Source organism: Protomyctophum parallelum, assembly GCF_964188405.1.
Source record: "Protomyctophum parallelum genome assembly, chromosome: 3".
NCBI classification, from domain to species: Eukaryota; Metazoa; Chordata; class Actinopteri; order Myctophiformes; family Myctophidae; genus Protomyctophum; species Protomyctophum parallelum.
Window position 1 is genome coordinate 42,775,904 of NC_139698.1, and position 26,344 is coordinate 42,802,247.

At 41.5% G+C, this 26,344-nt stretch overlaps 1 protein-coding gene across 2 annotated transcripts in view; it reads right to left on the minus strand.

Annotated features, from left to right (window-relative positions):
- Positions 1-26,344, minus strand: part of sema6cb (semaphorin 6Cb) — a 142,468-nt gene that overhangs the window by 105,236 nt on the left and 10,888 nt on the right. For both annotated transcript variants that reach the window (XM_083761901.1, XM_083761900.1), the window contains exon 2: positions 14,154-14,237. The gene's annotated coding sequence lies outside the window, so the exon portion shown is untranslated. The remainder of the gene's footprint in view (positions 1-14,153; positions 14,238-26,344) is intronic.

The following is a 26,344-nucleotide window of genomic DNA, read 5'->3' on the forward strand; positions in this document are numbered from 1 at the left end:
AGTCAGACGTACTGAGATGCAAGTGATATGCATTCCCTTGTGTTAGCGTGTGAATGTTTCCCTGAGAATCAGTCTGACTTCACCTCAGGGTAGCTGCCTGCGGCCACACAGGTGGGTAGTGGCACTTGTTTCCACCTGCTGTGTTTTGGGTTCTCTCTGCCAGCAATTACTCCCAAATCCTTTATTAGCACATTCCCACGCCCGTTTGGTGCTATACAAGCCTGCTTGGGAGCATGTACATTTTGTGGTGTGGTATGAAGTGAATAAACCATTTCTGGTTCAGCAAAGGAAACCTCACAACCTTATGGAGGAAAAACGACCATGACATTTTTGAATCTCCAAAAGTGTTGACAACTTGATCCGAGGGGAAAAAACTATCCAGGGTTCTCCAGCGCTCTGCGCTGACCTAAGGCCGAGAGCCAAGTACTGAACAACACCTCTGCAAAAGTGCGCTTGACAGGGCAATCGGAGCGTAATGGAATTGAAGTTCTCCACTTTGGATCCAGAGAACACGGATTGCCATGGAAACCTATATAGGCTGGCAATTTTGCAGATTTGAGCATTTTCCCCAAACACTTTATTCTGTTGTGTTAAAGGTTATTGCCTGTGGCATGGCTTCCGCCAGGCCTGTGAAAATCTCTCGTCATTTCCACGTTTTGATCACTTTTGAAAAGGTTATACATTATAATAGTGTCTTGGCCACGACAGATAAAGGCTGGAGATTATCAGAAATGATGGGTCCAAAGCAGTCGTTTCAGCAGTAATTATGTCAGAGGAAAGGAACACGGTGGCTGTGGCTCTGTACAGCTTACCAAGGCTTTCGTTTGTGACGTCAAGTCAACTTTATTTGCACAGTAGGCAAGTCAGTCGGTTGAGAAAAAGGCGACTTAACAAGACGTGAGAAACAAAGCTGTAAAAAGCAGAGCTTGTGTGGAAAGAGGGCAGATGGGGAGAGAAAGACGGGGCTCCATGAGTATGAATGGGGATGAGATTGGTTCACTCATGGTCCGTGTCCTCCAATCACAGGCATATTGAAGACGGCTCCAAGAGTGAGGCGATGAGACATGAGAAAAGGGAACGCAAGAGAGAGGGAAGATGGGAATAAATAATAGAGAGAGGGTGAGAGTTGGAGGCGCCGGGGGAAAGGGAAGGGGGTGATTGAAAATAACTGCAAGTGGGATGAGCAGACTGATGGCGTGCACTCACGTGTGTGGCACGTGTGCATTATCTTTGAAAAGGTTTCTCCACTCCACCTTCTCAAAAGAGGAGGGAATCTATCATCTCACTCGTCTCTCCCACCCTCTGTAATCTTCTCATCCAATAACCTCTTAACCCCCCGGTTCCATGAGACGCACAGGTGCTTACGAGGAGGGTGCTTACTACCCCCATGGATCAACCCCACCTGAATGTGTGAGCTAAGTATGCAGGGAGAGAGACTCAAGATGGGACAGAAAGTGGGGCTGCAGACTGCTCTGCTTTTTCATTTCACAATAGCACAAAATTGAAGGTTGGATACAGGGAATAGGAGGAGGATGAATGGAAATTAACTAATTTCACCTCCCCACTTGTACTCTATAGCAGGAGGTGGTCGATAGTGAGAATGGGGGAGTGAAGGGATAGGGGTAGATTTAGTGGCTGTGTCCAACTGTGTCGGCAACCATAGAGCAGTCATCTATCATTGGTTAGATGCCCAAGGCGGAGGTCAAGGCTAGATCGTCATGATGAAGCTCTTTCTTAAAGCAGATAGATTTAGGAAAGCGCTTTATCATAAAGCAAAGAAAGACAACATTAACTGAATTCATGTAATGTGCAGAAACTAAGTTGAAATAATTTATATGGTTCTTAATTTATTGTCATCATACGTTTGATTGGGAAAACCAACGGTCAAAAAGGAGGGTGTGCATTTTAGGTTTGTCCGAAAAAGCGACTGGTCTCTCTGTAAACAAACCAAAGCAGAGGGCATTTGCATTCCAGCAAACAGTTTGCAATTACCCATTTAAAAGGCATACGTTGGCAATTAATACTGCAATCTCACTTAATGCCCTACCTAGGGAATTTGTAAACATCAATTATATGAAACAGGAGAGCCACCAAGATAAAATTCCCAGTGCCTTGCCACAGTCACAGCATGATGTTCACAATAAAACCTGGAAACAATTCTGTACTCCTCAAATATTATTACCTCAACCATATAATTAGCCTATCGCAAGCCCCTCCCCCCAAGCGCCAGCTCCGCCCCGACCTACGACAGAATCTCTACTTCCCCCCTCAGCTTAGCGTTGCAGTGAATGGAGGACCTACGACACACAAGGTATTATATTACATTATTTTAGCCAGTTTCATTGTTTTCGTTGAAACTGTTCTTTGTATGGGTACTGTAGTTGTTATGGGAGAGGCTACATATATTTTTTTGTTTATGGATCCCTTTTTTGAAGCAGAAATAAACTTTAAAGTTACGGACCTGCAGGTGTCCATCCCCCACCTCCTCCAGCAGCAGCAACAACAACACGGTGTGCCGATGGAACCTGGCTGCAACTCGACACGTACTGTCCAGAAAAATGCAGGCAGTGGCTCAAACAAATAATGTGGGAGACCCCACCACAATAAACAAACATACGTCTGCTCCAAGCTAGGCATAACTGTAAAGGGAGCTGCTAATGTTATGATCACAAAACGGTAGGCTATTAAAATGTGTTGTCATTACTCCTATCCTATTTACCATCAGGCTACCTAACGTTAGTCACTGTAAAGTACACATACAAAATACTACAGCCTTACAGGTATATGCATTGGTTGACCACCAGTTGTGGTCAGTGCTGGAGGCTTCAGACAATGTCTATCAATCACGTTTCTTTGAACATTATCATATTGCATGTTTCTATACAACGTTATTAGTTATTACTATATCACCCTTGTATTTTATAACTTTTATTACTATAGGAGTCTGTCGTGGTAATATTCATTAACATTCACATGTTTTGTAGTGATATGCAAGCATATATTCTCTTAAAGTTAGTGGGGGTAGACCTTTCAACAAACCACAAGTTATTTTTGAGTTTTGTTGTATACTAGTTAAAACTGTGATGTGAATAAAGATGATTCTGATTCTAGTGTTGTGTTAAAGTTTTATTGAATCTTATCTTGTAAGGAAAGTGTCAGTATATGGTGTAAATCTGCATGGCGTTTTCATTCAGAACTGTGTACACATTTGTGGGTCACTGATGAAGTCCACCAAGGTAGGTAGGCTACTCCAGTAACAAGGGAAAGCTGTATTAGAAAAGACAAGAATATACATTACATATTTAATGTCTCTTTCCAGAGAGTTTTGAGCTTTCATGAGAGGGGAACTTGGTAACAAATGATTATTTGATGGTTTTATTGGTCGTGTGTGTATATATAGGCTATATATTTTTTTTTGTGGGTAATGTTTTTAATGGTCAAACATTTTCACCGGCCGCCCCAGCCACGCCCACCACGACAAGATCAGCACAGCAGAGATGCTTGCTGACAGATTTTAAAACATTACCCGTCGCTGTTTCAGAAGGTTGTGTGGGGACATTCAGTACAGTCAGGTATGGGTATAGTACCTGATTGTACCTCGTCTGATAATGTATTTTCCATCAATATATAAAAGGTTAAAATGTACACCAGTGAATATATGCAAGAATATACATCTATCCCATATGAATGAATAGCAAAGTGTACAGTGTACTACTAGATGTCTGTCAACAGTGAATGATATACGGTTTTGGATGTTATCAGGCGATTGTTATGACCGTCAGTGACAGCTGGCCTACAAGTTAACACTGGTTAAATGCATAATAGCAAAGTAGTCAGTATGTAGGAAAGGACTAATAACAATAACAATCGCCTGATATCCAAAACCGTACATCGATCATAGCCTATATATACACACACGACCAATAAAACCATCAAATAATCATTTGTTACCAAGTTCCCCTCTTATGAAAGCTCAAAACTCTCTGGAAAGAGACATTAAATATGTAATGTATATTCTTGTCTTTTCTAATACAGCTTTCCCTTGTTACTGGAGTAGCCTACCTACCTTGGTGGACTTCATCAGTGACCCACAAATGTGTACACAGTTCTGAATGAAAACGCCATGCAGATTTACACCATATGACACTTTCCTTACAAGATAAGATTCAATAAAACTTTAACACAACACTAGAATCAGAATCATCTTTATTGTCACATCACAGTTTTAACTAGTATACAACAAAACTCAAAAATAACTTGTGGTTTGTTGAAAGGTCTACCCCCACTAACTTTAAGAGAATATATGCTTGCATATCACTACAAAACATGTGAATGTTAATGAATATTACCACGACAGACTCCTATAGTAATAAAAGTTATAAAATACAAGGGTGATATAGTAATAACTAATAACGTTGTATAGAAACATGCAATATGATAATGTTCAAAGAAACGTGATTGATAGACATTGTCTGAAGCCTCCAGCACTGACCACAACTGGTGGTCAACCAATGCATATACCTGCTGTAGTATTTTGTATGGCTAAACATTACAGTGACTAACGTTAGGTAGCCTGATGGTAAATAGGATAGGAGTAATGGAGTAACACATTTTAATAGCCTACCATTTTGTGATCATAACATTAGCAGCTCCCTTTACAGTTATGCCTAGCTTGGAGCAGACGTATGTTTGTTTATTGTGGTGGGGTCTCCCACATTATTTGTTTGAGCCACTGCCTGCAATTTTCTGGACAGTACGTGTCGAGTTGCAGCCAGGTTCCATCGGCACACCGTGTTGTTGTTGCTGCTGCTGGAGGAGGTGGGGGATGGACACCTGCATGTTCGTCTTCTATCAGAAGAATGTTCTGAAATAATGACAGTAATTTTAGTCTAAATGTACCCACTGCCAAAGCTTGATTATAAATCACATAAAAGTTAACGTGCTGGCTAGAAGCTCTCGAGCTTACCATGTTGGCTTGCTACGTTAGCTTAACTATGGTTACATTATATTAACCAGCTAACATCTGCTAGTAAAAACACAACATGACCATCGTAATGTAACATTAGCAAAAGTAATGTCTTTAACAAGTTTTGAGAGCAGGACGGGTGGCGATGAACTTTAACAAAAGGTAGCTCTCCTCCAGGCTATGGACCAGAGCTACAGGACGAGGTCCGTAACTTTAAAGTTTATTTCTGCTTCAAAAAAGGGATCCATAAACAAAAAAATATATGTAGCCTCTCCCATAACAACTACAGTACCCATACAAAGAACAGTTTCAACGAAAACAATGAAACTGGCTAAAATAATGTAATATAATACCTTGTGTGTCGTAGGTCCTCCATTCACTGCAACGCTAAGCTGAGGGGGGAAGTAGATAGCCTGGCTAATAAGCCAGACTCAAATCACACTGTCGTGTGGTATTTGAGTCTGGAGAGGCTGTGTATGGATCTTGTTTCCCGGGGGGCGGGTTCAAACATTTTCTCTTTGACGCAGTCAAAGGTCTCAAGCATTGAAAGTCACTGTACCAAAGCCCGCCCATATTGCATACCGTGTCCCGATTGGCCGCCCCATTTCTCTGGTGTAGGAAATGGGCGTACAATTGAGCCTCTCCAGACCGTAATCCGCCAGCAGGCTTTTTTTTTTTTGCCAACGGCTGATTCGGACTGGTTTATTAACCAGGCTAGGAAGTAGAGATTCTGTCGTAGGGGGCGGCGCGACGGGGCTTGTGGGAGGGGCTTGCGATTGGTGAATTCCTAAGCAAAATGAATAATGAGAATAAACCATGAGTCCTCTCTCAGAAATAAATGTGTCTGTATTTGACAGACAGTTGAGAGAAAAAAGCACAACCTTTTAAGTATATCAACAGCCATTTTCTCAGAAATAAATCAAGTCCCTAGTATAATGTCCGGGTAATGTCTAGATCAGTGGTCCTCAAACCTTTTAATGTCACAGACTCACAATTTGTATGTATTACTATTAAGCTCCAGACCCCCACTGAGTGTGTAAAATTGGTCCATTTGTATACTAAAATATAAGACAGACTAAATCTGTCATTTAGCTGCAGACACCTTGGAACACCCTCAAGGACCCCTGGGGCTCCCCAAAGTCTGCCCACATCTAACGGTCTCCCTGCCTCGAGACACCTACACTGCCATGCACTCCTGTAAACCAGTGGACTGTGGTCTGTGGACTGACACCTACACTACCATGCACTCCTGTAAACCAGTGGACTGTGGTCCTCAAAACCTTTCACGTCAAAGGACCTCCAAATTGATATGTACAGTATTTGGCCGTGGACAACCCATCTGGAAAAAAAAAGCTTGTAGATGTGCTATTTTTGAATAGCCAACATATAAATGAAGGAAGTGGTTGAAATGATTGTGATGCTATAAATTTAACCAAAGCACTTTACATAGATTTGTCATTACATTCACACACACATTCATACACCGATGGCGGAGGAAATCATGCATGCAAGGCACCAACCTGCTCATCGGGAGCAATTAGGGGTTCAGCGTCTTGCTCAAGGACACTTCAACACTAACTCTGGGGGAGCCCGGGATCGAACTGGGAACCTTCCGGTTGCCATGCGGCCACTCTACCCCAGAGGCACTGCCGGCCCATATTAACCACTTTTGACCCCCTGGAACCCCCTGAAACCTTCAGGTCAGGTGGAAATAGGCGTGACTATTTGGGGAGTTCAGCAATAATCCAAGGGGAGAGTAATTTTGATTGTAAGACCTACGGTTCAAGCTAGCCGCAATTTGCAGCTCTAGATTTTTTTAAATAATGGGATGAATCTAGAGTTGCAATACCCTCCATTGACTCTCCACTCATCCAAATTGCTTTTGCGATCTGCTTGTATTAAATGACTTTAAACTCACCAGCATTGCAGCTGTAGGGAACGCTTTAATTAGCCTCTTTCAATCTGCTAAACTTTTGTTTCATAAAAATCCACCGTAGACATGTTATGAGCAAGCACTCGTCGAAGTCACTGAACGGCACTGCGTACCACCCGTTTCAAATTTGCACATAATGCAGGAGGCAGCAGCACGACCCGTTAATAAAAACGAGTGATTCCAAACTCCAACACTTGGAAAAAGAATCACCTGCACATATTTTCTTGACAGAAAGTAGCTCATAACATGTCTACGGTAGATTTTTATGAAACAAACGCTTTGCAGATTGAAAGAGGATAATTCAAGCTTTCACTACAGCTGCAATGTTGGTGAGTTTAACGTCGTTTAGTACAAGCAGATCGCAAAAGCAATTTGGATGAGTGGGGAATCAATGGAGGGTATTGCAACTCTAGATATTATTGTGCTTATGCTTATTATTGTTATTATGCTTTGTAATGTGAAGCACTTTGGTTCGACCTTGGTCGATGTAAATGTGCTATATAAATAAAGTTTGATTTGATTTGATAGATTCATCCCATTATAAAAAAATCTAGAGTTGCAAATTGCGGCTAGGTTCAAGCTATAGGTCAAAGCGTGAATCTGCCCGTTATTGCACCACCATGAGGATGATTAAAAAAATGTAGGCATTAATTTTCTTCATTGGCATAGTGGGAATGTCCATGCTAAGTTTTACAGCAAGCAGATTTGAGCCATTTTGTTTAAAACGAGCCACTCCTGCAAACTTTGGAAAAATCCTTTGCCATCCACGGAGTGTGCGTGCAAAGTTCCACACTGATCGGAGATTAGCTGCACACAGACAATTACGGACGGACAGGGACACAGACGGACGGATGGACAGGGGCAAGAACATAGTCGGACACGCCTTCAGCCTGGCGGAGACAATAATGTGATTTAGGAATAACCTAGATACAAGTAACAGAGACCTTCATTTAACTAAGTCACAAGCCTTTAATTTAAAAAAATAAATTACTTTCCAGTTACAGACCAAATAATCAGTACAGTATCGTAAGTAGTCATTCTCTGAGATGGAAGGCATAAATACATCTACTTGAGTTAGAAAAAGCTTAGCATCAAATTCATCAATACGTTGACTTACCCATCCTTTTTAAAATCTTGAATTGAGGGTCGAACTTGACATTTAACTAATATACTTGTTCCCATTGTTTGACAATACAGCTGGGTTATATAATTTACGTGCACTCCACCAAAAGTGTGGTTAATATGTTTTTAATTAACACATTAACAGATTAACTATGAAAAACCTGGTGTTTTTTGTACTGCACATTAACCCATTTAGACCTTATGACGTGTGGGAACGTCATAACTAATCCAACCGACGGGTTGGACGTGTACACACGTATATTTTCAAAAATATTCTCTGAATTCTCTTTTTTTTGTTGGCCTCTCCTTCTGCACCATACTCCTTGCTCTTTCGCGCATGCGCATTGTCGTTCACTTCCCTGTTTACCGTTCACAAAAGAAAGGCTCTGTGCGCGTAATCTAAGGAGCTTTCCGTGGTTTTGACCAGATGGATATACTAAGCTATTCATTTCTGACTTCAACATGCCTCTCGTTCAAAATATGAAGCGAGCGATCATCAGCGACTTATATCGTAATCTTAGCGAGGTAAGTAAGCAAAAATATGTCTCCCCAGTATCCATTTTGAAAGAAATCCCGGTGCGGATTGTGGATTTTAACCACTAAAATCTGGCTCTCAGATGTCCACTTCCTTATTTCATGTGGTGTGACGTCACGCAGCAAACGCCAACCAGAGCCTCACTAAACACAGCATTATTCAACAACGAAGTATGCAGGGACAAACAAGCGATCCCCCGTAGCCCGACACCACTGCGTCGCAGCAACGAGAAGTGCCTTGTTGTTTTGGTCATGGGGTGTTTGGTATGCATTCTCTTGCATTGCCCTTTGTTCTGGAACATCAAGCTCTTGCATAATACATAGAAAGTGGAATACTAAATGAGGATTGAGGACAGATAAAGCAAAGAAAAAAATGATGTAAATTAATTTAAGACTTAGGTCGGGATCAGAGGAGACTGCACAATATTTTCGTCTTTCACAATGGTCATCCTCTCAGTTAGCGAGGTTTTTTAGCGAATTAGGTTTTGCCATAATCATGTATTTTGCATGACAGCATTGGTAGGAAAAAATGATATAGAATATTAATCATATTCGGCTATTCGGTTTTCGGCCAACTGTTTCCTATATTTGGTATTCGGTTTTGGCCAAGAATTTCCCTTTCGGTGCATCCCTCAAATGTTCCATATGGACATGGGGCTTAACAACTTTTAACGTTAGCTTCCATGCTAGGCTTGCTAGTTGCTTTAAGTCACTGGAGGCTTAGTGCTGCGGTGATTCATTAGCATATCACCACACGATGCGACACATGCAGCCAGCGTGGAAATCAACGGCAGTCTCGTGCCCCATGGTAGCTCTCCCTCCGATACAGAGCTACATTATAACAGCGTGAGAGGTTCCAAATGGGGCTAATGTCAGTTGGACTTGGACCCACGTCGGTCCAACCCACAGTCCACACACCTGCCCAGATAAAACGGTTATGGCACATTAAATAATGTGTTGGTATTGTTGGTATCCTCTGAAGCAACAGATGTTTTCTAATGGTCAGGTTGTTCTGGAATTGCTGCCCCAACCCTGTGGAATGCACACCCCAAAACGCTCTCATTCCACCGTTTTTATTGATTTTATTCCTTCGTCTAGTGTTCCCCCTAATAACATTTTTTTTGTTTGTTTTCTCATGCCACCCATGTAAAGCACATTTGAGTATTCATATAGACTACCTGCAGTGCTGCACTTGTTTTAAACGAGATGTTTTAAACAAAAAAACTTGTTTTAAACGAGATGTTTTAAACAAGTTGTTTATCTGTTAAGTAGCCTACCACTAACCTTTTATAAGCTTATGTAGTCACTATTCATTGATTCACTGGTATACCAAAATCCATTTGAAAATAAATACTGTTCTCAGGTCGAATATTGATATGCGATTAAAATTGTATTAATTAATTAAAACGCCTATAATTAATTTGATTAACAAAATATTTTTAATCTAGTCCCAGCCCTATTTTTCATCTGGGAGCATGACCAAATCAGTGCATTTTCTCTACAGAACATGAAACAAAACAAATTATGTAAAGTGTATTACAATAGGAATACAGTTATTAATTTCACAATCTGAGTGGTGCTACTTTTGTATTATATATTATGTACTTTTCCCCCCCGGGACTATATACATTTACTTTGGGGTGGTTAAAAGTGTATTTTGGGACGGTTCCGGGACGTTGGTGAAAAAGGTTAGTCTGGAGCCCTGAAAAGAAGTTGTGATTTTAAACATTAAATTCACTTTGTCACTCGATTTGCCACTCGATCTGCCATTCACTATATGCATGCGCATACCCTCTATTACACAGCAACAACACCTCTCCTCATCCTGTCGTCCCTTCACAATAAAGTGAGAGACACAGGGCGAGAGAGAGGGGGCCTCGGTGAGCTAATATGACGAGCTTTTAGGGAGCGCTTGATGCCGGCTACTGACTGATGGTCAGTTGGAGCTGAGGCCCCCTAGCGGGTGGAGGCCTGTTTCAATTGAAACGGATAAAACATAGGAAAGGCCGCCTATGGTCCCGACTCACTGTTTGGGAAACAGTGTTTTAGAGCCACAAAGTGGTACCCTTAAAGGTACATTTGCCAGTGTGACATGGGGGAAAGGTAACACTCCCGGAGCAGAGTTTTCATGCAAAGCAGACCTCATTTTCTCCCCCATCATCTCAAGCCCCTATATCCCTGTGACTTTGAAGTTTGGCCAGAAGGGCTTTGAAAAAGCCTCCAATCTCCCCACCCTGACCAGAGAACAGGATTATCCAATCCTTCCAGGATTGTGGAGGGGGATGCCGGAAAGGGTCTCGAAGAGGAATGGGGTTGTCTCTCAAGGGGTCATGTATGTACACAAAGTCGCAAACATTTCCACCCTCCAGCCAGAGCTGGGGAGATTAACAAGGTACCAGCGAGGTGGAGAACACAGAGGCCTCCAGCCTGTTTCTTCAGAAGCCAAATTGCAGCAAAGAACAAAGGGGGGAATTAATTTCTTCCATGACCATGTCCCACTGTGGCTTCAGCAAAATGTTCTGTTATATTGCTAACAGTTAAATTTTATTGCAAACAAGTCAATTTACAAGCTGCTATGAAAGTACATTGAGTATAATCAGAAATGTGCTGTCACTCAGCATTACGTTTAAGATTCTTTCAGTCAGTGCCACCAACATATAATTTGGTTGCACCAATCTTTTGTATGGTACCATGCAATGGTAATTACATGGTAATGGTAATTTGTGTGACCTGATCTTATATACTTAATTGTACCTACATTTGTAATCATATGTTCAGAAAACATGTTTGTAATTGTACTGTAAAAATAAAACGTAATTTGAGTACAAACTACAAAGCAATAAGAGGTTAAGCTGCTTATATGCTCCACGTGACCTATGGAAGCATGAGGTTGCACTGCAAATTGCAACGCATTGGCAATCTAGCCAGTAGTTTGATATGTCACCTGGGACCAAAGTGTTGGATGGAGTTGTGTCAATCCCTTCATTAGATTGATATTGTGTGCATGTGGAAACTTTGGCCAATAGTGCTAGCTGAAAAGCCATGGGGGTCAACAAAATCAGTTAAATCACTACATTAGCTCCTGCTAGTCAACACTGAAATACAGTGAAAATGGTTTAAATGTCAGTGAAATTAGTTGTTGAGTACAGCTTTACTAGTATTGGAGGGGGGGGGTGATATTGACTATATCAATTGTAGCTTGTCGACTACATTCTGGGCACATCCCAATTACAATACCATCAAGTTACAGCACGTTAGTAAAATGTTTAACTGTGGACTGCTGCTACCCCATCAATAATTTTCAAGTAATTGGTTCCTTTGTCTTATCTGCAATGGAAAGAAGGTTGCGATCCATCCTTTTGTTGCTGCAGTCTTTTGAGGAAATGGAATAGACGGATGTGCGTCTGTGTGCAGATGTGTAGACTAGACTCAGTAGACTGTAGACTAGACCGTAGCGTAGATAACTTCAGTGGTCTTAATAAAGCTCCCCCCTCTGCTCTGGAGATCTCATCACCCCAATTACATGCCTGCCACGTCCGACCCCCCGCCGGCCCCTTGCCACACATTCACACTCTACCTCCCTACACATGCGAAACATGCCTCTCTGTCTGGATCCCCCGAGGCCAGCACAGTGTCAGGCTGATGATGTCAGTTGCTCCCAACTTAAGTCTCCTCTCACACAATCGCATCTAAATACTGCATGTTGCGCCAGGGTCCCAAGAGCCCATCTACTGTACTACTTCAAAAGGATCAGCGTATTGATGCGAGCCATGTTGATATGCTAAGGTTTCACAATCACACAAGTTAGCCAACACATACCATGAAGTATGACAAACTATTATATATTCAAATACATATCTTCATGTTTGAGACATTTCTGCTGTTTTTCCCTCAGATAACTTCCAAGGTCATAGCAGACCTGCATCTGGCCAGCCATCTGTTTCCATCTGTCCCATGAGGTGGGCTGTCATCAACGTACCATGGCCCTGTCCTCTGCTGTCCATACGCATGCTCACTAGGGAATGCCAGACCAGATACTGTTGCTTTCCACTGAAACACCACGTCTCTGAGGCTGCAGACGATTCCATTCTTGACAACTCAGCCAAACAAATATTGCAATACTGACATAATTAACATAATTACAATAATTAATAACACGGTGAACCAACTACATTATAAAAAACTAATAAATACAGTTGCATGGCAGCAGTGGATCAGGTTCCATGAAGAGTTGAGAGGTTATCTTGAAGGCACACTCAGATTAAGGACCCTATATTGCGCACCGCCTTATGCCTTTATTCCTTATCCCTCCTTTTTGTCTCCACCAGGCCAAAGGCCCGGGGAGAATATGTTTTTTTTTACCATGTTTTACTATGACCCGACAACAAGAGCAACGAGGAACTGCAGTGCACAGACACAGCCATTACGAGCCATAGACTAACATTGCGCCTCAGTTTCCCAGAATCCTTAGAAAGTCAGTGTGACTCATCAATTTCCGGTTACGTCATCCGAACGCACTCTGTCAGAGGAAAACCATGTAAGTCTTAAAAGTTATTAGCGCTTTTAATCTGTAAAGCCCCCCCCCCCCCCCCCCCCCTCCCTACCTTGCTCTCATTTCCATAATAATCGCTAAATAATCCATCGCGTTCATATTTTGAACGAGAGGCAGGTGAGAAGTCAGAAATGAAGAGCTTAGTATATCCATCAGATCAAAACCACGGAGAGCGCCCTAGATTAGGAGATACGAGGCATTCTTTCTGCAGCGGACAGGGAAGTGACCGGACCGCGCATGAACGAAAAGAGAAGCGTATGGTGGCGTTGGAGTCCAACTAAAAAATTAAGTGAAGATGCGCTAGGACGTGTACACACGTCATGGTCATTTTGATCAGATGGATATACTAAGCTCTTCATTTCTGACTTCTGACCTGCCTCTCGTTCAAAATATGAACGCGAGGGATCATCGAACGATTTTATCGAAACGAGAGCTGTATATAAAGATAAAGTTGAAAATGGATGAAGTGGTCCTTTAACCGTTTTACACATGCAGGGATTATTAGACATGGTGTGTTTCTTCTTTGGGCTAAAGTTGAAACAGCCACATTTTCTCCAAATATCAAGGTATCACCACAGGACTGTAAATGTTTACTTTCATGTTTCTGGTTGGCCTGACCAATTTTAAGTGGATTTATTACTGTGTCATATTCGCAATGCATCTTTGGATTGTTTATTCGTCACGCTCCCGGTGTGTAAAGACCATTAGTCTTCTGAAAGAATGTTCAGAGGACAGTCTAGACATTGTTGGTCATGGGTGACTGGCATCCACAGCACCCACTGGGCTCTGCTTATGGCAAGGGATATGATACAACAAATAATGTTGTAGTCTTTATGTTAAACATATTCCGTAAAGAAATGGACAAATTTGGTTACATTTTTATCAAATTAATACCATCGACCAATAGTCCACTTATTATGAATTGCTGCTGTGTCATTTTAAAGGTCGCTTCATTAGCTAAAAAAAACATTAAGAATGATGAAAAGTGTATTCATATGCATTTTCAACAACCAAGCAAGCAATATTGTAATTTTTAGTATTCTTACCTTGGCATTCAAAACAACCCACAGGTGAATAGAAGATTGGCACTATCTGGTTAAGGTCGTCTCAGTGAAGACATCCCAATGTATCTGTAGGTGGAAAAGAATCGCATGATTGGAATTATGTCTATGTCTAGGCCTGATAGTCTGTCATTCACATATGTATGGTACAGAAGAGGTAAAAACATAATTTCTTACTTTCAATCCAATCTAAGCCTCCACCAGTAATTAACACATCAAGATGTCAAGCTGTTATCAAGCATCAATTTGTAAAATTAGGCAGCAGTCTTGCCATCTGGTAAATATCTCACATGCAGTACATTTCAAAGGAATGGGGCCAACATCTGAGAATCACTAAATGCTTATCATTTCCACCTCAAGACTTCTGAACAACACTGATGTCAGACAATAATTGCTGGATATGTTATGTTTACTTTAACTAATGCTCTTTTGTTAAAATACTTTGAACACATAACCCGCGTTCCACGACATTTATTCCATCGTCTTTCCATGCATAATAGAGGGTATGCACATGACATCATCGTACCTGGAAGTTATGCGGGAACGCCCACTGAGTGGCAAAAAACTACTTTCTGGCCTTGACAGCCCATTCATCCAAACAGAAAACTCCTGTCTGATTGCATTAAACAATGTTAAACTCACCAACATTGCAGCTGTACGAAAAGCTTGAATTATCCTCTTTCTATCTGCAAAGTTTTTGTTTCATAAAAATCCACCATAGAAACGTGTGTTAGAGTTTGGAAGTGCTTGTTTTCAATAACACAACATTTTGCTGCCTCCTGCATTATGTGACATTTAGAAACCGGTGGTACGCAGGACGGTTGAGTGATTTCCAATGAGCGCTTCCAAACGCCATGCTGCTCAACGTTTTGCCCCTCAGTCTAGATGAGGCGGGGGTGTCCTGATGGGAAAATCATGCATGTGCATACTCTCTATACACTAAACCCGCTATTTGTTTAATTCGCCGTTGTTAGGTGGTTATTATGAAAATCCACTTTTGTCGCGGACATTGTGACGAGGTGGACGCATTATGACGACATAACCGGAAATCAACCAACCGCCGGCTTGCAAGGACTTCTGGGAAACTTGAGTCCAATGCTGTGTTGTTTTCGTCAACTAATACCATGACGAAAAATGTTCGTCGACTACCTTTTTTCACTGATGAAAACTACATGGAAACAAAATAAGAACTAAGCTATGACAACGAAAACTGAGACTAAATATATTGACAATTTCGTCAACAAATAAAAACTAGACTAAAATGTTAGGAAGGGACTAGTGGACAAGTGATCCAGTATGAATAAAACACAAGTCATTTTACACTTGGTAGCCGATCTACAAGCTCACAACGAGTCACAGTGTGACGTGTTGTGTGCTTGTAGATCGGCTATTTTCAGCAAGTGTAAAAATCAGTCATTACGACGGCGTCAAGGCCCAACAAAATACATTTTAGTCGACTAAATCAACTGTAGATTTAGTCGACTAAAACTTATGATTTTTAGTCGACTGAAATTAGTTTTATTCCAAAGACTGACTAAAACTAAAATAGAAATTTGCTGCCAAAAACAACACTGGTCCAATGCAAAGTGAACGAGGGGGTAGGGACAATCTTAGCTCATGCTTTGCTCTTTACTTTGTGACCCGGATCGAGGAAGTGGCTTCTTTGTCGGCTCAATAACAATTCATGGAACTGTTTTCAAGCGGATTTTCATGGATCAAAGACGCAAATAGTTCGGCCTATGCTCCAAAGGTAATTAAACAATCCCGGCAATCACGGTATCTTGTCAATTATGCTATAGCGCGTGTGTTAAAGGAATGGCAATTAGCAATTGAGAGTAAAATGAAGCTGCTCAAACTACTGTAAAGCCCCTTTTACTCAGTCACAGGCTGTTCAAGGTGGGAATGTTGTGCCAATATTCCACCTCGCAATTATGTACAAAAAAGGTACAGGAGGGTACATGGGAGAGGTGTGCCACCTTTAAGCCGGCATCAGAAGTAGCCACAGAGGCACAGCAGGCATTGCACACTTTATAGTCTTCAACTTCTCCAATGTACAGATCCTTCTAAGAAAAATTGAATATCGTAGAAAAGTTCTTTTTTTTTCATAATCTAATTTAAAAGAATCACACCCGTGTGAACTGAGTGGTGCAATCCCTGCCCCCCCCCCCCCCCCCCCCCCCACACACACTCAAAAGTGAAACTTTCATATATTCTAGATTCATTGCGCATATAAAGTGAAATATTTAAAAGTTTTTTCCATCATAATCATAATCCATGATTATGGCATAATCCGAATGAAAACCAGGCTTTACTCCATGTGGAAAACCTGGTGATGAGACTTTAACACAGACAGATACAACGGGTCGGGTACTCTGACAATGCGTATAACAGTCAGGTATATATAACTGGATAGGGCATGTGTTCCTGACTTCGTTCTAGAGTAGGTTGGTATAGTCCAATTTTGAAAAGAACGATGAGTTGACTATCATAATTTTCTCTACTGTGCTGCCAATGCTGTTTCATTTTAAATTGAACTTTTGCCCTGGAGAAAGACAAATCTGAGGGAAGCATATTGTGTCAGGTTCAGGCTATCAAATGACACTCCAGTGCTATTCAAGTTTTATGAACAGACTTGAATGTTGATATCAAGAAGGCTGCCACTGGCACAACTGTCTGGATGCTTAAGGGTAAGACCACTTTTGTAGAGGTTTGGGTTGTGTAGTAACCTTGCCATGATGTAACTCCAAATGTGGACAAGAAATTAAAACTACATTGTTCTCATTGACTTACATTGTACGCTGAAACAGCTCTCAACGTCACTCTTTTAGTACGTAAACAAACAAAGTTGATTCAGACAATATTTTTATATTTTTTAATAAAAATGTTAACTTCCTGTTGATTTTGCCATTTTTATTAGGAAGAAAACCCGGAGTTTAATAAAAATAAAAAAAATAAAAAACAAAAGAGCATGAGTTTTGCTGATTCTCTATATTGTCTGAATCAACTTTGTTTGTGTTTGTTTACGTACTAAAAGAGTGACTTGAGAGCTGTTTCAGCGTACAATGTAAGTCAATGAGGAGCATATTTTGAATTATCAATTTCTAAACACTGGAGCAATCATTTTTGATTTCTTGTCCACACAGCAAGTTAACTACACAAGCCAAACCTCTACGAAAGTGGTCTTACCGTTTAAGGGTTAGCTAGCACAAGGGATCGATATTTTGGCTGATATTGACAGATTTTTCCTCTCTATGTAACAAGGCATAAATCTCTATGCAAGGCGTATGTCTGTGCGCACGCACGCACGCAAAGTCCACTAATTAGCTAATTATAATGTTGCAATTGATAACAACTTATAAGAAATGCTGTTAAATACGAGCACCCTGCACTTAAAAAATGTGATCACTACTAATTGGTATCAGCCATGAAAAACCCATTATCGGTCAGTCACTAATATTTTACAAACTCATTCCTATTACCACCGATTCATTTTCCCCATTGTTTGTAGTTTCCACTGGGAGTGAGAACTAAACACAATTCACCAAAGCTTCAATTTAACAGTCTCTTATGAAGATGTTTTTTTATGGCTGAGCACTTGGAACTTACAGTAATCACTAATCACTGAGGATTTCCTATATATTTTTGGCAACAAATTACTTAAGACCGTTTTTCTTAATATGCAAGGGTTTTGGACGTCCTACTTGGAACACAGCAAATGGCTTTAGCAGTGAGGACAGGCTGCAGTGTCTGGAATGGCTTTAGCAGTGAGGACAGACTGCAGTGTCTGGAGTGGCATACTAGTGACCAGCTGCAGGACACATTTTGATAAGGTTCGACTAAAGCCCAATTTACCCATCTGTGGAAAAACTGTTGTGTATTATGTTTCTTGAAATACTGTAAATGGCGTACCTTAAACTGACAAAAATGCTGTATTCTGCCAACGAAACTTGCACTTAAAGAGATGCAACGATACTGATTTTTCAATTCCGATCCGATCCGATATATTAATTTTTTAATTTCCCGATATCCGATATTTGCCGATCCGATATTTGCTGTAGGCTACATTGCAAAACAAATAAATACAAAAAATGCATTAACTTTCAATAAGCCAATTGTACAAATGCCTTACATTTAAATTCAAAGAGGGGATGTTTATGGTTAAGTGTTTAACCTGTAAACCTTAAGGAAATGGCAAACTGTTAATTAATACTATGGTTTATTATTATTATTATTATTATGTGCAAAGGTAAATTTTTACCCCTAAAGTGATGTAACCTGTTAATTAATACTATGGTTTATTAATAATAACAACCCCTAATGTGATGCCTTGAATCAGCTGCGCTATCATGTGACAAAAGCCTTGAGCCTTACCTTAAGAAAATACCTCAGGACGTTTGTTATGGTGCTAGCTGGTGTTGTGTTGCTACTTTAGTTTGCAAACTCTGTCTTTGTCTTAAGAATTGCACTAAACTTACAATCTGAATCAATATTTGAGCTTCTGACAACAATGTCATGGTTTGATAACTGAGCCAATTATATAAAGACAGATTTAACCGTGACGACGACGCGCGCTTATTATTCATCATCGTCACGTCACAGCAGCATTTTTTTCAATGGCAATAATAAAGTTACAAATATTTAATCACACGCTAAACAGCACGTGTGTGCAATTAATATATATAGCAGAAGAATGGATTACAAGAGCAATCTCAACAACAATGTCAGAACGCAGCTCCACACAACTGAACTGCGCATGCAGTGACTTGACTGATCCGTGCGACGACGGGTAAACTTTATACTTTTAATACTGTTAAGTCTGTAAGTGATTCCATTCTCTTGTACTTAAACACACTCCATTCTTCACGAGAAAAAAGCCCCACTAAGGTGCAATATGCACCTTAGTGGGGCTTTTTTCTATAAACTGTTTGCAGTCTGTACATGTACTGGAGGTTGGATTCGCTCACTGCACTGTCTGTGCAGGACGGACTGTAGTAAACATTAAACACGTGTCCCCCTCCTGTATCGGAGCGTGTATCTGTGGCGTCAAATCCGATCTCCGATACATTAATTAAACTGGATCGGAGGCCGATCCCGATATAATATCGGATCGGTTGCATCTCTACTTGCACTACACTTTTATGCTGCACCATATTAGGCTTAAGGCACTGTGTACCTTGTTTTCTGCTCCCTGTTCCAAAGTTGATAGCGTTTTTGTGGGGGCAAGGAGAATGTTAAACTTGCTCTGCATCAATAGAGCAAGGGGCTCCCAGCCAAAGCACAATTAATTTCTTATTTCAGGAGTACAGTGAAATATTGATCGATGGGTGCTGCTTGTGTTTGCCATCTGTGAGACTTCCTCCAATAGATCAGCTTTTAAATTGTGGCAGTTTCAGAGGAACAACCCAAAATATCAAGGCAGCATGGGCAGCAGAAAACAAATTCCAGTACATGCTGCAGCAGACGTTTGTCATTATCTCACTTTAAAGCAGAACAAGATTGCAGACTACAAATTGCCCCTAAATGAGTTCAGTGAGTGTGTGTTGTGTACGACAATAGTGACTGAGGTAGTAAGGGTTTCAACGCCATAGTTCAAGTCTCAGTCCGTTAGAATCACTGGTTCAGTAATGCAGGGAATGGGGTAAAGTTGAAGTACTGGTCAGATTGTGCAAGTCTTTGAACATAACAGAACATCATGTGGGAACTGATCTTTCCCTGCAACACAAGGCTAATGGGGAGACGCGTCTCATTCTCAAACTATGCAATCCAAGAGGATTCCATTTAACAGAGACAGAGACAAACAACTCACAGAACATATTTTAAACACACAGCTAATGATATGGGCAATTTCAGAGAAGGGTCTGGAGCCAACAGTGCCAGCTTTAGGCTATCTGCCCTTGTCGAGTAACAAGAATGAGCAAGGAGGAGGCCTACAGTGCCTGGTCTACAGCTCGACTGCTGAGGAAATGTAAACATCATACTTCACTGTGAACCACTTGAAAACCACAACTTGAAAACCACTACCGAGTATGTACTGGATGTAAGCATGTCGATCTTTGACCTCTGGAACATTGTAAATGATTGCTAGATATATGGGTAGCCCCTGTAGTTGATCTAATTGAAGGCATTGAATGTTGATTAATTGATTTGAACCTCACACCTGGAGGCTGCCTTTTCCATCGATTCAGTAAATGGATACCAGACAGTGGAATATGAGATGATGCCACATTGCCTCCACAGAGACCTCAGAGGTTCTATTAACCACGCCACGAGCAAATAACAACCAGCACCACATGTCATTAAAACACATTCAGGCCGTACGACGTGTGGAAACGTCATAACTAATCCAACCGACTGATTGCAACGACGTCTGTACACATCCTAGCGCTTTTTCACTGAAACATATTCAAATTTCTCTCTTTTTTTTGGGTTGGCCTATCCTTCTGCAATGTACTCCTTGCTTTTCGCGCATGCGCAGTCCCGTTCACTTCCCTGTTTCGCGATCAGAAAGAAGGGCTTGCCCGGAATATTAACGCTTCTAGAGACTCGATCGTAATCATAGTAAGGTAAGCAAGCAACATTATGCCTCCCGGCTTTTGTACGGAACGGAAGCCCCCGGTGCCATATCTGCCCGGCACCCCGAGCTTCTATTTTGAAAGAAATCCCGGCGCTGATAGTGTGAAGGGAACACATGGAGGGATAGTGTTCTAGAGAGGGAATAAACCCTACATCAATAACAATAAACCTTGGTGTACACACACACACACACACACACACACACACTCAAGTAATAGTACCAAAGAACGACAACAACTCATGACAACAACTCAAGTAATAGTACCAAAGGACAACAACAACAGCTCTGAATCATCATCACCGCAGCACCTGGTTTGTGGTTGTCATGCATGACGTCATTTTACAGTAACCTATAGTCAGTTACTTTTGCATAGGCCGTTTTTAACAGTGTTGGGCATCGTTACTTTTGTAAGTAACGTCGTTAGGGTACTGGATTACTGCCCATGAAACTAATCCCGTTAAATTACAAATTACTTTCTGAGAAAAGTAATTTGTTAGATTATTTTTACGTTATTTTCCGTTACCGGACAATTAAAACCCATTTTTAATGCTTGCGCAAGTTGTATGTATTAGGCTACTGCCTACAGTCATTGCGCCACATTATCACGGCCCTAATTAACTCTATGGTTAAAAACAAGAATGATACACACCATACTGACCATATCCCCTTTACAGCTCTCTTTATTAACGAATATAATTCACCACAATCGCCAGCCTATACACGTAGAACTGGACAGAAAGAGAGTGCACAGAGTACAGACAATATGCCATACTAATGAGGCCGTTGCGCTGTGCTCCAACCAGCCAGCAGCACACATGATGCCCTCTCCACGCCGTGCACCGCGGCGTGCATGAACACCACCACCACCACCACCGTGGACCCACGACCCACATATGAACTATAGAAAGTTTATAAGAAATGGCACGCGGCCATCCTTGCAGGCAGTGACACTAACAGAATGAGAATCCTGTAACCTGTTCATGTTCTTTTGGGGAGACAATGATACTATGAAACTTAAACAATACATTAACTAGTACTCACCTAATGACGCCGCCACGGAGGATATACCATATTTAAAGTATTTCCAAAGTGTTTAGTCTACATTGTTTAAGTCAAAGATGCATGGTTTTTATTAACTTTGGCTGAAAGCATGTTATTATTATTCTGACTGTCATGGCAGCTGCGGCTACAACCGAAACAGACTTCCTCTTCAATATAAAAGCTACTTGTAACAATACTTTTATTTCTTAATTGAACTTACAGGATGTAGTTGACGCAGGATGCATGCACTTGGGGCTTGGGAGGATAAATCACACAGAAGGAAGGAGCAAGACTCCGCAGTGCGGTCAGTCGGGGCTTTATTTTTTTTTAAATCTTGCCAACAAAATGAACAGGGACACATAGGAACGGGATAACCTTTTTGGAAACGTTATCCCGTCTGGTAACGTCTGTTACACAACGCCGTTATTAATAGCGCCGTTGCACCCAACACTGTTTTTTAATAAACAAATTAATGCATAACGATGAATGACTTACGGCCCTGCATGAGGAGGTCCATCCCCACGTGAGCATCTATGTCCCCCACTATCAAAGCCATCTTTTTCAGGCAGATGTGTAATGTTGTAAAAGCCCTTGGTCAATTAACCAGCTCTAGTTTTATTCCAAGTCTCAAACTACTCCAAACCAGTAGGCCATACCCACTACCCAGCAGGTTAAAACACTGTTCACCCCCGGACGGTTAGCTCAACCGTCTGGGCACCTACGCTGCCAAGCCAGCCGGACGGCGTGCCGCGGGCCGAGCCTGACGGCCTTTGCCGTGTCACTCCCCATCTCTCTCCCCCTTTCCTGTCTGTCTACTGTTCACTGTCAATAAAGGCATAAAAAGCCCCAAAACAAATCATAAGAAAAAAAAAACACTGTTCACCAGATGAAATGGGAGACATTTAAATGGCAGTTTGTGCTGCCATTTAAAATGGATAATCCTAGTTTCCAAATAATGTATTATTTCCTCTGGAAATTAATCGAAACCAACATGTGTGACACCGAAACGGCTACTCAAATATCAAGAAATATCACCAGTTTAAAAAAGCCAAACCCTATGGCACTCATGAAAACATGCCTTTTCAGAACTAATCATTGGCTGAAAGTGAAACAAACGTTTTAGCCTGCAGGAGGAAGAGCTAATCACATCTTTACAGTCAAATAAAACCCTCAAAACTTTTTGCAAACCAACCAAGTGAAATAAGACCTGGTGATTTGGACACAGGACGTGTGTGTATGTGTGCGCGTGCGATAGCAAGGCTGCAATCCAGTGAACAAAGCAGGGAGTGTGGTCGCTATCTGATTCTGTTCACAAATGCCAACTAGCCAATCCTCATCTGGCTCACAGGCAACACTGCTGCCCCTCCTCCAGTCAGCTGTCTATTAAAAGAAAACATGTGGGCCAGTGTCTTATTTCAGTGAAAATGAAAACACATCCTCAGAGGTACAGAGTCAAGCAGAGGAGTCAGGCATGCATTGACTTTCAGTCTTCTACCCATTTCCTTTGGACCACATTCCCTTACTCTGCCCCCCATTTCCCTCAACACCCACAAATCAATCAGTATTCAGGTCATGGCAGGGGCCCCCCTTAACTCATGACCTCTAACCTCAGCAGGGGTTCTCCTCGGAGAGCATGACAGGGATTTGTCTGTGCAGCCTGTGCATGTGTGTCCCACGTTAACAAAGTCCTCGTGTCAGTGGGAGGAGCGCAGGCCAACCCTGTCAACTGCCAACACAATCAATTCAGCTGAAGAGTTGAAGGTGGTCTGACCCACAGTCAACCCCTTCTCTGAAACTATGGCTGCTACACTCCACTTCAGCTCAACGGAGACATCTTATGTAGGTTGAGCTCATTTCATAGGCAACAGTGGTAGAGAAAGCAATCATAAACACATTTATTTCCTCATATTTCAGCTCCATGAAATAACTGAAAATCCCAAGTTTCTATCATGAGAAGTGCAGGGAGGTGGAATTAGCATAGCATAATTACACTGGGGAAAGATCCAGTTAACGCAATACAATATCACAAACTCTGGGGAGCAAGACATAGCCCATAATTTGCCATTGTGTTCCCTATTCAATTGACAGCTGGGGTATGATATTGGAGATTAATGCGGGAATTCAGATTGTTAGTTTAACTGATGGTGCATTGAGCATGATAATAACCAGGTCTTATACACGTTGAATCTGATTATCAGGCCTATGCTAACCACACTCCCCCCCCCTCCCAATTGGCTATTATCATGCTAATTACAGAGAAAGAGGTGGAAAAATACATTTTCCTGAATGGGAGTTATTATAGGAAGTAGAAACCTCCAGAGTCGAATGGAGTCAAAAGAGGGCATATCCAGTCCACTCTAGCCTGGAAAACAGAGCTGACAAATGGACATAGACATTATGCTAGCTGGTTAATTAAAATAACCTAATTAAAAAAAAGATATTTCTGGCAAATGGTCTTCCTCAATGCAATACCTGACCTCATGCACTATGTTCGGCAGAGCAATACCTGACATCATGCACTATGTTCGGCAGAGCAAAGTCAGTTTCTCCATTAAAGATTCAATTTTCACATCAGAGAAGCTCAAAGGGTCAAACACAAAAATGCAGAACGTGTTAGGAAATCATTGCAGGGGGAGATGTCGTTTAATATTAAGACGGCGGTGGCTCAGGGGTAGAGTGCCTGGATGGTAACCGTAAGGTTGCCAGTTCGAACCCGGGCTCCCCCAGAGTTACTGTCGAAGTGTCCTTGAGCAAGACACTGAGCCCCTAATTGCTCCCGATGTGCTAGTTGGTGCCTTGCATGGTTTCCGCTGCCATCGGTACTGTGAATGGGTGAATGTAATGCACAATCTCTGTAAAGCGCCTTGGATAAAGGCGCTATATAAATTAGGGATGCACCGAAAATTCGGCAAACCGAAAATATTCGGCCGAAAATGGCTAAAAATGTATTTTCGGCCTATTCGGTTTCGGCTCAAATAGGCCGAAAAAATATCACCGAATAGTAGTGAGATATAATTCAACTAAACTGCGGGAGAAACACAGATGTACAAGCCCAACGAGCTGTGCATTGCGACGGGTAGATAACTTGCAGATCTGCTACTTCCAGTGCAGGAAGGGCGCATGCTTATGACGCTCTTTAACAATGCATCAGCAGCCAGCGACGCTGCGACAGTCACTCACAAGAGTCACAACACGCGAGCAGCAGACGGAATGCACAGGCAGATCCGACACAACATCCACGCTTCCATAGCCTTTTAAATCTTATTTCCCATCCACGGGCACAAGCAACGTGATATCCAGCAGCTTCCACCCGATCTGTGGTGGTGTTCTGTTGACGAGGGAAGCTACTAGCTAGTAGCTAGCATGGGAGCTAACGTTAGTTTTAACACTATGTACTTTCCATCCGTTCCCCAACCCCATCACACTCGCTGCTGCGTTTACACGGGCAGACACAAAGACGAATGGGAATATCATTTGTAGCTTTAACAATAATGATAGACTGTATCGTTGCGTCTGCCTGTGTTTAATGCTCAGGGTTTCACTGTCCACAAAATGCACTTCCCAAAACTCAGAGACATGCCACCACCTATAAATTCAAACCCACCTCTGGAATCTCATTCCACTTTAATTTATTTTATTACATAGTCTTAGTTTTTCTCAAATAAAGTTGTTTTTATTTGTTTTCTCATGTTCTCCTTGAAAAGTGTCTTTAAGTACTCAGAGAAGCTATAAATAATATTATCATCACTATTATTATTACTACTTGTTTTATTGCCTATGCTTATGTAGAAAAAAATGCTCACTGCTCAGGTCAAATAGGCCTATTGATATACGATTAAAATGTGATTAATTGAGATGAATTAATCACAAAGCCTCTAATTAATTAGATGTTTTTTAATGAAGTCCCAACCCTATTCCTTATAGATCTAGCTTCAAATAAAAAATTAAAAAAAAGGTTAAATGTGTCGGATCACATCGTATCGCATCGCATCAAATTCCATGAAATTCCACATTCCACACAAGATGTATTCGGCTATTCGGTATTCGGTTTTCGGCCATCCATTTCCTATATTCGCTATTCGGCCAAGAATTTCCCTTTCGGTGCATCCCTAATATAAATGCACCATTTACCATTTTACATCCACTTCCATCATGCAGGGGGAGATGTCGTTTAATATTAGACATCCACTTCCATCAGACAACCAATAACACTTGCCACTGGAGCTTTAGTTAAAGGTTTCATGACGGCCTGGGCCATGGTTTCATGACATTCATTTTCATTTCTTTTAGGTTTCATGACCTCAATTACACCCAAAAAAAACCTAAACTTTTCTGTGGTCTGAAGTTTTCTCTGGTGTTTGGAAGCCGTTTGAGCTGCAATGAAAACAGGCAAAACAGTGACATCTGCTGGCAAGTCCCATTGACATCATGGGATTTGCTGGCTCTTACATCACAAACAGCAGGAAAACCCCAGACCGAAATCCAGACAAAAAACCCCAGACCACAGGGAATTTACTGAATGTTAAAAGTTCAGGTTTTTTGGGTGCAATTGAGCTCATAA